The following is an 11,279-nucleotide window of genomic DNA, read 5'->3' on the forward strand; positions in this document are numbered from 1 at the left end:
AAAAAGAATGAGTCCTAGTGGCTGTTAACTGAAACGTGTTGGTTGAAATCCATTGGCCCCTCCTGGGAAGAAAAGAGAAAAGGCCTGACCTTCACCATTACAGCCTAGGACATCCTATGGGATGATTCTACTCTGTCATATTGGGTTGCTATGAATCAGAGTCTACTGGAAGGCACACAGCAGCAACAAAGAATATTAATGTAGAGAAAAGGCTCAAGGGAACCAAAATATTGTTTCTGGTAATACATAATGTGATATAAATAAAAAGGCAAGATCACTAGATACTACTCATTTAAATTCTGTCTCTAAAACAAAATTTCTGAAAAGGAAACTTTGTCATTTGTTCACTGACTAAACCTCCAGTACCAATTTTTCCTCTGTCCTCACTGAAATCCTGGGGTGGCACATTGGCAATATTATAATAATGTTGGCTGGCAAAATTAACAGAAGATTACCAACAAATCCTCTGTAATGTCGTCCAGATGTTATTTCCTGCCTACTCATTGTGCTGTGCTTGATCTAAGCAAGTTAATGCCGTCTTCAAAGAGCTACTACTTAGTCATTTTCACTCTGGTAGCATAGTGGTTAGGAATTGGGCTGCAAACCGAAAGGTCAGCAGTTCGATACTACCAGCTGTTCCTTGGGAAAAAGATGAGGCTTTCTGCTCCGGGAAAGATTTACAGCCTCGGAAACCCTACGCATGGTCGCTAGGAGTCAGAACCGACTCCACAGCACATAACCACCACCTACCAATAATACATATGTCTTTTCTGAGTGTTTGGGAGTTTGGGGCTATGGTTTCATATATACCACTAACTAGACATGGATGACCTTGATTAACTTGCTTAACCTCTCTTGATTTCAGATAATTTATCAGGACAGTGAGATTTTCGGATTAGATTATTTCTGTCATTAAAACAGCAGTTGAGCAACTGCTATAATTCTTTGAGTTCATCCTGCCTAGAATCTAGAAGAGTTGGAATTGCTGATCACTAATAAAAAATTAAGGGAGAACATAATAATGATAACAGATTTTGTGAAATTCTGAAATATCAATCCTTTAGAGGCCTTTGGTTTCTGAGCAACTTTTTTCAGAGTAGAGTCAATTTTTGGTCTACAAGTAAGATGGCAAATTTGTATTCTGTTGAAAAACTGACATAGGGAATTCGTGTGTAAAAACTTGAGCAAATTTATATCAAATTTCAAAATTCCTCACTTGCTATTTCTTAGAGACATATTTTATAAATTATTTTATGGTGTTACTTATTTTAAGCCTTAAATACTTCATACTGACTAGGTTCTACTGTTAGTACCTTGCAGTCGGTTCTGACTCACAGTGACCCTATACAGGGTTTCCAAGGCTTTAAATCTTCCAGGGAGCAGAAAACCTCATCTTTCTCCCACTGGTTATGTAATATCCATTAAAATTTTATGTCCTAAGAAATATAAATTCTATATTATTTTTGCCTTTTTCATTTATAATTAAGTTGAATTTTTCTATTATTATTAAAATGTTCTGGATTTTTCATATTTTGTTAAGATTAACTGTTTATGAAGTTCATTGCCAAAAATATCTGTGTGTGAGGTACCACTTTGAGTTTTTTAGCGTAGTCGTTATGAGTCGGGCTGCCAAGCTCAAGGTCAGCAGTTCGAAACTACTACTGGTTCTGTGGGAGAAAGATGAGGAGTTCTTAATGCTCCTGTAAAGATTTATAGCCTCAGAAACCCTGTGCAGGGTCACTAGGAGTCAGGACCGACTCCACGGTACTTAACAACAACTCTCAGTAGTCTGGGTGTGGCGTTGTAGGATTGGTATTGGACTGGGAGCCACAAGGTCAGCAATTCAAGCCCACCAGCTATACAGGATCATTATGAGTCAGAACCAACTCGACAGAATTTAACAACTTTCAACCTTATGATTTTATTTATGTGTAATCCAGTTCAGTTTCATTTTAATTATTTTTACACTTAAAATATTTTTGTGGTTCAACAAATCTTATAATAAATTAAGGTTGCATTTCATAGTCTGTCAAATTCCCATCTTTACAATTTTTTAGAACCTGATGAGTTTATTTTATAGGTAATAATGCAATATAGGAATTCTCACTTCAGTATAGAAAAGTTCTCATTTAAGACAGTATTTCCAGTATGAAAATTTGTGTGTTTTTATGTCAGTTCTGTCATCGTAAGTAACATTTAAACATTAATGACAAATTCAAGTACAAAATAAAGGCCAGGCTCTAAGCTATTAGACTGATTATATAACAATGTGTATTTGTGAGTATGCTTATGAGAAATAAGACTTTTAGAGGAAATTGCAGCTTCTGGGAAAGTAACAGAGAAAATGACAACATGAAGAAGTCCACTGAACTGTCTATACCCAGCTTAAGGCCCAATTTGTATATGCAGCATGGCAGGGCATAGTCTGAGGATGGCTTCCGGGGCTTAAAGGATGTGATCTACCATCACTGCATCTCTATGATCTAACCAAATTCCTGGCACCATCGTTAGGACTCCAAAAGTATTTGCTAAATGTGCAGAATAGATCAGCTTCACTTCTGGGTTGTACCATCAAATGTTGTAAACCCTCTGAGACTCAGTTGGCCCCTGGTGTCAGATCTGATCAGTATGAGTAAACAGAGCTGTAGCACTGCACTTTTTCAGTATGTATTCTGAAGCTTAGATTCATGACTCAGTTTCCAAACATTTCCTGAACATGGACTATGATCTTGAATCATTAAGAATTACCTTTATGAGTTACTTTCGTTTCTTCTTTGTCAATTCTGTTTCCTCCTTGATTACCAAATGATAATATTGCTGATATTGTTAAGTGTCTTTCAGTTGGTGCCAACTCATACCAACTCTGTATAGGGTTTCCGAGGCTGTACATCCTTGTGGGAGCAGAAAGCCACCTCTTTCTCCCATGGAGTGACTGGTGGATTCGAACCACTTAGTTTGTGGTTCAAAGTCCAGTGCTTATCTTACAGAGCCACCACATGCCCCATCTGATGATTGTTGTTGTTGTTAAGTGCCATGGAGCTGACTCTGACTCATATTGACCCTGTATAGGATTTCTGAGGCTTTAAATCTTTGCGGGAGCAGAAAGCCTCATTCTTTCTCTTGAAGAGCAGCTGGTGGGCTTGAACCACTGATCTTGTGCATCATAATGTTTCATAGTCCAATGTTTCTCGTACGGAAGGAGTCATTGCACTCCCTAAATGGTAACAGTAAATAATATAATTTTGATTCCGTTGTGAACCAGACCCCGTGACAACCAATTTGAATGTGCCATTTCATTAACCCTTACATCTTAATACTATTTATCAGACTGATATGAATTGTTACCCCTCATTTTCATTGAAAGGAGCCCTGGTAGCATAGTGGTTATAGTGCTGGAAAGATTGTTAGTTCATAAGAGCTGCTTGCTCAGCAAGACAAAGATGTGGCCTAATTTCATAAAGATTTACAGCCTTGGAAACACTCTGGGGCAGTTCTGTTTTGTCCTGCAGAATCACTATGAGTTGGAATCAACTGAATGGCCTGGGTTTTCTCCATTGAGGAAATGAAAGCACAAAGAAGTTAAGAAACTCACACAGTGAATAAGAAGCAGAGTTGATGTTTAAATTAAGGCATCTATAATGGTGAAAAATATAAAAGCCTTTCCTCATTGAGTTTATAGTCTATTGAGTTTATAGTCTAGCATGGGAGCCACAAAGAGACAGTCCCAATTCTTCACTACCAGTACTGTGTAGGAATAGAGTTGTGTGCTGTGGAAACATGTATTAGGATTACTGTTCAATGGATCACGCAGTCAGATCCACAGCCCATCATGGGTACAGTGTAAGATTGCAGTGTTTGGTTCCATTGTGCATGGGACCTTCATGAGTCAGAGCAACTGGATGGCATTTCACAATGATGGTAACAAGAGCCAGACCAGGGTTCAGGGAAGGGAGGCTGACTAGGAAGTAACTAAGCCCAGAAGTTGGCTTGTCATAGTGGACAAACAAGATATTATAATCAGTTTTGAAGTTGCTATCTTTGTATATGTGCTTTGAAAAATAATCGGACTTGGCAGCAATCATATTTTCATATTTATTTTTATTACATCCAGTCCTTCATGACAGCCTACTAACTGGATTAAATCAATGAGTCAGTTACTGTACTTGCAATATTTCTTTTCTAATTCTGCTGGGGATCTTTCTGATATGGTCCCATATCACAGATTCATCAGTGAGATGACAGGGGCAGGGAGGAGGAATAAATGTTGTATTGCACAACTGGCCGTAAGATTTATATCTGGAGAGCTATACCACATCAGTCTGGAGATAAATAAAAAATGGCATTAGGAAAAGTAGAAACCAGATAAGATTTTTTTGTGTGATTTGCAATCTTTTCCTTATTTTTTTATTATGAAATATCTGTACATACAAAAGATAATGTATGATATATATGTAAATTACAAAATACAACATTTTATTTTGTTGTAACTTACATATATAAATGTTCACCTTCAGCCACTATCTGAGTTGTTGTTAAGTGCCATTGAGTCAACTCCAACCCATAGCAACCCTGTATAGGGTTTCCAAGGAGAAGCTGGCGAGCTTGAACCACCGACCTTGCAGTTCAAACAACTTGACAGTCTGACGCATTAGCCCACAGTGCCACACCAAGACTGAGTACCTGTCACTTAACTTGATCATTAGTAATACACCCCCTGGTTTCCTCATAAAGCATCCCTGGTTGTGTACCACCGAGTTGGTTCTGGGTCTTAGTGACGCTATAGGGTTTCTGAGGCTGTAAATCTTTACAGGAACAGAAAGCCTCATCTTTCTCCTTAGGAGCAACTGGTAGATTAGAACTACTGATCTTGGGTTAGCAGTCCAGCTTGTAATCTAATGTGCTACCTGGACTCCTTTGGCTCCTGGAGGTAATCATTATTCTAAATGTGCTAATATTTTAAGCACTTAGAAAGCATATACATATATTTGCAAGGGATGAAATCAAACTGGAAATTAGAATTCAATAGTATACCTCCAGCTGCTTGCTGAAAGGTTGGCCATTCAAACCTACAGGAGAGAAAACTGGCAATCTGCTCCCCTAAAAATTATAGTCAAGAAAACCCTGTGGGAAGTTCTCCTTTGCTACATAGGGTCATCTTGATTTAAAATTGACTTGAAAGCAATGAACAATGATCATGTTCCCATATTTAGATTTCCATTTTAAATGCATTTCAAGCATTCAAAAAAATATTTCCCAAACACTCTCCTAGGTGCTTGGGATTTGTCGATGTGCTAAAAAGACAAAGATTAATGCATTTGTGGAGTTTGAATTCTAGCAGAAAGGTAAGATTATAAGCAAAATAAATAATAGGATAGATACCAGTAAGGAATCCTGGTGTGACGCTGTGAGTTAATGTATTGGATTGCAAGGTTGATATGAACAGCAGGACTGGCGGTTCAAGATCACCACCCACTCCTTGGAAACCCTGTACAGGGTCACTATGAGTGAGAACCAACTCAAAGGCACTTAACAGCAACAACAACAATCAGTAAGTGAAAAGTGCTATGCAAAAGAGAAAAATTAGAGCAAAGTTCAGTTGCAATATTAAAAAAGTTGGTCAGGCTTGGCCTCTTTGAAGAGGTTTAAGCAAAGGTTTTAAAGAGTTAATGGAGTTAACAAGTTACAATAGAATAGATTCCAACTCATGATGAACCATGTGTGTCAAAGTAGAACTTTGGATTTGCAACAGATGACTTTTTGGTAGCTAGCCAGGTCTTTCTTCTAAGGTACATCTGGGTGAACTCGAACCTCAAACCTTTCAGTGAGCAGGAGACCATGTTAAACATGTGCATCACCCAGAGCCAAGGGAGGGCAGTGTTCTATGCAAAGGGACTAGCAGAGCTAAGGCTGTAAGGCAAGGGCATACCTGCTTTGTTCAAGGAAAAAGTGAGCAAGGCAGAAAGTAAAAGGAGATATGGCTGGAAAGTTAAAAGGGCAACATAGGATGTGGTCGATCAAGTACAGTCTTGTAAGCCATTGTAAAGACTTTGCCTTTTACTCTTGAGTAAAACTGGGTTATGGAAAGATGAATGATGTGATCTGACTTGAGTTTAAGCACTGGACTGTAAACCACAAGGTCAGTGGTTCAAGCCCCCTAACCACTTTGTGGGAGAAAGATAAGGTTTTCTGCTCCTGCAAAGATTTACAGCCTTGGAAACCCACAAGATTTCCTGAAAGCGGATTTGGGGTGTGAGAGGAAAACTGTGACTCCAAAGTTTGGGGCCTAAACGACTGGAATTGCCATCAATTGGAACGGAAAGGTTGGAGGTGGGGGAATCAGAAAGAAGTTCAATTTTGGGTGTAAGCATGAAGTACCAATTTGTAAATACTGGGGGCTTGTTGTGTATTAAAACCAGTTGCTAGTGAGTTGATTCCAACTCAGTTTCACATGGTTTTCATGGCTTGACGTTTTGTAAGCAAATCACTATGCCTTTCTTCAGAGATGCCTGAGTGGATTCGAACCACCAGCATTTTTGTTAACTGTTGCGTCACCCAGACGCTCCTTATTATATATGTTACGCTAAGGTCACTCACAGTCACTGTTGGAGAAGGGACTGTCAGTACCCTTATTTTGCCGATTAAAAATTGTAGTTTTGAGCAATGGCAGTATGAGAAAATTTCCCAAGGTGACACGGTTTAAGAATTGGGATCTAAAACCAGGTCCCTTGTATTACTAACATCTTTGACTCTTCCTTCAAAACTTGGTGAAAGGAGTGACCAGCAATCTTTAATTATTTAGATAAAATAATAAACCAATATTATCTTGTTGTCTTAGAGCATTAAGACAATAAAAATACATTTTTAAAAAAATAAATTGGAATGTCAGAAATGCCTATTCAGCACCTCCAGTTACCTGGGTATTATGCAGTGGAAGGCCTTCTGTCATTGTGCCACTTTGAAGTTGGGTTCAGAGGGAAGGCAGAGGCCTTTTCTACAAAAGAGCTTTATTTCTCCCCCAGAGGTGGAAGCTGCTATGCTTTCAGACTCTAAGCCCAAACTTGGTAGAGAGGGAGCTTCCTTATTGCACAACTGGATTTCAAATGGACTCAAGTGTTAAGAATAGAACTGAAGCTTCCTTCATAGTTGTTGGAAAATGTTAGATGGCACTGTTCAAAAAAAAAAAAAAAAGTTTGGAAATCTGATGGTGATTAGAAAGTAACTACTACCAGAGATTAAGAAAACTAATGTTTTGTTATTCACAGGTGTTAGTCAGTGTAACTATGAAACAGTTCTAGTAGAATACTGCTTGTTGTTGTGGGGGGAAATCAAGTCAGTTCTGACTCATAGCAACCCTCATATGACAATAAAACTACTCCATAGGGTTTCCTAGGTTTAAATCTTTACGGGAGCAGATCATCAGGTCTTTCTTCCACCTGGTTTCTGGGTGAGTTTGAACCCTCAGTCATTTGGATAGCAGCTGCATGCTTAACTGTTGTGCCACCAGGGCTCCTTGGGTTACCCTTCAATAGATTGTTACTTTTGTTTTTTCACAGGACAAAAGTCTAGTCCTCAATTAGTAGTACCCTGTTAGGATTTCTTCTTAAAAAGAAAATGGTGAATTAGTTATATGGGGAAAATAATCCCACAAAAATATTTTTCAGGTAACTTCATACCATATTATTTGTGTACTGTGTATTATTTCAATTAAGCAATCAAGTAAACTTCATTTAAACTATTTGTAGTATAAATAAGCTCTTTCATCTCTGCTAATAATGTACAATTCACTACTGAATGTAAAGTTAATGAACTGATTAGCTGTGGAATAGTGTATGGTTTTCTTTTTAGGGTAGTGGCTTCCTTTGGATTAAACCACATAAATTATTTAACTTAGTAGATCAAGAGTGTGTCTACTAGTTCAGCAGCAAACCGTTTTCCTTAGTGTAAAAAATTCTTTTGATGAAACTAACAGAAAGAAAGATGCTTGGGCCATGAGTGTGGATGCAGTGAAAAGATGACTCATGACACTATTTATGAAATAGAGATACTGAGTCTCAAAAGTAGCTTATGACACTGTCAGAGCAAGCATCCCTCAGAGCTCAATTTACCAAAAGGTGTGCACTATGGAAACATAACCTTCAGTTGGATGAAACTTTTAATGTTTTTGTTGTAGCATGCCGTTGAGTCGGTTCCAACTCATAGTGACCGTGTGAACAACAAAACGAAACACAGCCTGGTCCTACACTGTCCACACAATTGCTACGTGTGAGCTCATTGTTACAGCCACTGTGTTAGTCCATCTTGTAGGAAGACTTCCTCTTTGATGCTGACCCTCTATTTTACCAACCATGGTGTCCTTCGCCAGGGACTGGTCCCTCCTGATAGCATGGCCAAAGTATGCTTCTAGGAACATTATGACTGTACTTCTTCCAAAGCAATATAATAGAAACTATTTTTTTCTTTCAGTTTCATGTGTGGAGGGTCAGTGATGTGCAGTAAGGAAACACACAGTAGGTTAAGATTGGCCCCTATCCTCAGGAAGCTTCCAGTCTATTTGGGGGTGACAGCATGTGAGAATAAATGCATTGCCATATGTAATTTGTTTAACATTAACTTGACTAACAATAATTTGATGAAATGACTGATTATGGAAAAGACATTGTATGAAATGACCAAGAGGTTTTTTTGATGAATAAAGATGTTCCCGGGTGGCTAAGCAAAAGAAAGCTGCCCCAGGTATTTGTTGTTGCTGTTCAGTGTCATCAAGTCGATTCAGACCCATAGAAACCCTGTATAGGGTTTCTGAGGAGCAGCTGGTGAGCTTGAACCACCGATGTTGCAGTTCAAATGGATTTCCTGTCTGGCATATTAACCTACAGCGGCACACCAGGACTCCCCAGATACTAGATGTGGTAAATAGTTTGGCAGTGTTACAGCGTTAAGGTTCAGTGGGAAAGGAAATGGGGTGATTCTGATTTAACCCTTGGTGATTAATATTCAGATTACCTGCTATTTTTGAGTCAACTGCTCAGGCACTTTCAGTACCAGAACTGTAAGACTCTAGGCCAGAACTATTAAATAGAAGTATAATCCAAAACACAGATGTAATTCAAATCTTTCTGGTAGCCACATTAAAAACAATAAAAAGAAACAAGTGAAACTAATGTCTAACTCATTTTATATAATATTATGACTAATAATATTAAATTGCATTAAGTTTAGTATTGTTGTTGTTAAGTGCTTTCAAGTCAGTTCCTACTCATAGTGACCCTGTATTGGGATGCCGAGGCTGTAACTCTTTGTGGGAGCAGAAAGCCTCATCTTTTTCCTAAGGAGTAGTTGGTGAGATTGAATGGCCAACTTTGTGGTTTACAGTCCAGTAATATTAAAACTATTAAACTATTTTATTCTTTGTCTTTTGTACACAGTCTTTTGAACTATAATTACAACATATCTCAATTCAGATTGTTGTTGTTGTTGTTGTTGTTGTTGTTAAGAGCCATCAAGTTGATTCCAACTCACAATGATCCTTGTGTAGGGTTTCCGAGGAGTAGCTAGTGGGTTTGAACTGCTAACCTTATGGTTCGCAGTCCAGTACTGATCCTACAGCACCACACCAGAATTCCCATTTCAGATCAGCCACAATGTAATGCTGAATAGCTAGCTACACGTGTTTGTTAAGTGCTGTTGAATCGATTTCAATCCATCTCTGCGGGAGTAGAACATTTCATCTTTCTTCCACTCCAACCAACAACCTTGTGGTTCCCAGTCCAGTGTTTATCCTACAGACCCTTCAAGCTCCCATACATTTGTCTAGTGATTACTGAATTATCAGAGCTCTAAATAAGTACACAAATATTTTATCATCTACTATGTGTGGAATCCATTAATGGTATCAGTAGTTAATGCTCTTGGTTGCTAACCAAAAAGTTGGAGTATACCCAGAAGTGCCTTGGAAGAAAGACTTGGTGATCTACTTGTGAAAATTTATTCACCGTAAACCCTATGGTGCACATCTGTCCTCCAACATCCATGGGGTTGCCATGAATTGGAACCAACTTGATAGCAACTGGTTCTTCTCATACTGTGTGTTGACATGAGGCCAACAGCTGATGGATATTAGAGGAATTCAGAAGTGATCTGAAGAGAAAGCAAAGAGAACAGCATTTTCTATAGTATGAGGCCTGTATCTGGATCGGATACCAATGCATATTAATTGTACCAGACGGCACTAACAACAGTACCAGGATACTTTACTAGTTTGCTAGCAGCAAAAACAACCAATCTCAAATTGTCATTGCTTACTTTTCTTTTTGGAGTCCTGGTGTGGCACTGGACTGCAAGATTGGTTTGAACTGCAAGGTCAGCAGTTCAGACTCACCAGCCACTACTCAGACACCCTATGCAGGGTTGCTATGAGTTGGAAACAACTCATCAGTGCTTAACAACAACAACAACTTTTCTTTTTATTCTTTCCTCCTCTCCACCCCATTATATTTATATTTATAAAGTAAAATGAGACTGAAAAAGAACTGGAAATAAATACAGAAGCCCTACCCTGAAGATGGCCTAAACCCACATCCAGGAAATGTGATCTGTTGCCTTAGGCAACGGACGGTGGTTTTCAACTCTTTTTAGTTTTTTTGTGCGTGTGGTTGTTTTTTTTGTTTTTTTGTTTTTTTTCACTTCTTTCACCTGCTAGGTCACAACAGTAACACAACATCAACAACTTTCTTGGTTTGTTAGTAGTTCTTAACACCAGAAACTCATCCTAGCATATGTCTGAAAAAGACACAGAGCAATGCTGATGCCTTTTCTCTCCTGTTCATAAGGGTTGAGAATGTCTGTCCTAGGAATTATAACCTCCAGATGTTCTTCCCAGAGGTTTCAGTTTTTTAAAATGTACCAGCCTGCTAATAAAGGACAGCTGTTGATTCAGTATCCATGTACAGGGATATGTAGCAGACAGCAGAAGTAGCTGTGTAGGTGTAGATTCGGGAAGTGTGTGTGTGAAAAGGAGAGAGAGAGATTAAATGATTAACAACTTCCACTACTAGTTTTAGAGGGAGAACGTAGTAATAAAAGTACTGAGGATGATGATGATGATGAAACCAAAAATGTTGTTACGTGCCGTAGAGTCAGTTCCAACTCATAGCGACCCTGTATAGGGTTTCTGAGGAGTGGCTAAAAGGTTTAAACCACTGGCCTCGTGGTTCAAACTGGCCTTTCAGTCCAGTGCTTTATCCTACAATGTCAAACCAAGATTTCTAAAAACAATAATA

The sequence above is a fragment of the Chrysochloris asiatica genome, unplaced genomic scaffold (genome assembly GCF_000296735.1).
Source record: "Chrysochloris asiatica unplaced genomic scaffold, ChrAsi1.0 scaffold00172, whole genome shotgun sequence".
Lineage (NCBI taxonomy): Eukaryota > Metazoa > Chordata > Mammalia > Afrosoricida > Chrysochloridae > Chrysochloris > Chrysochloris asiatica.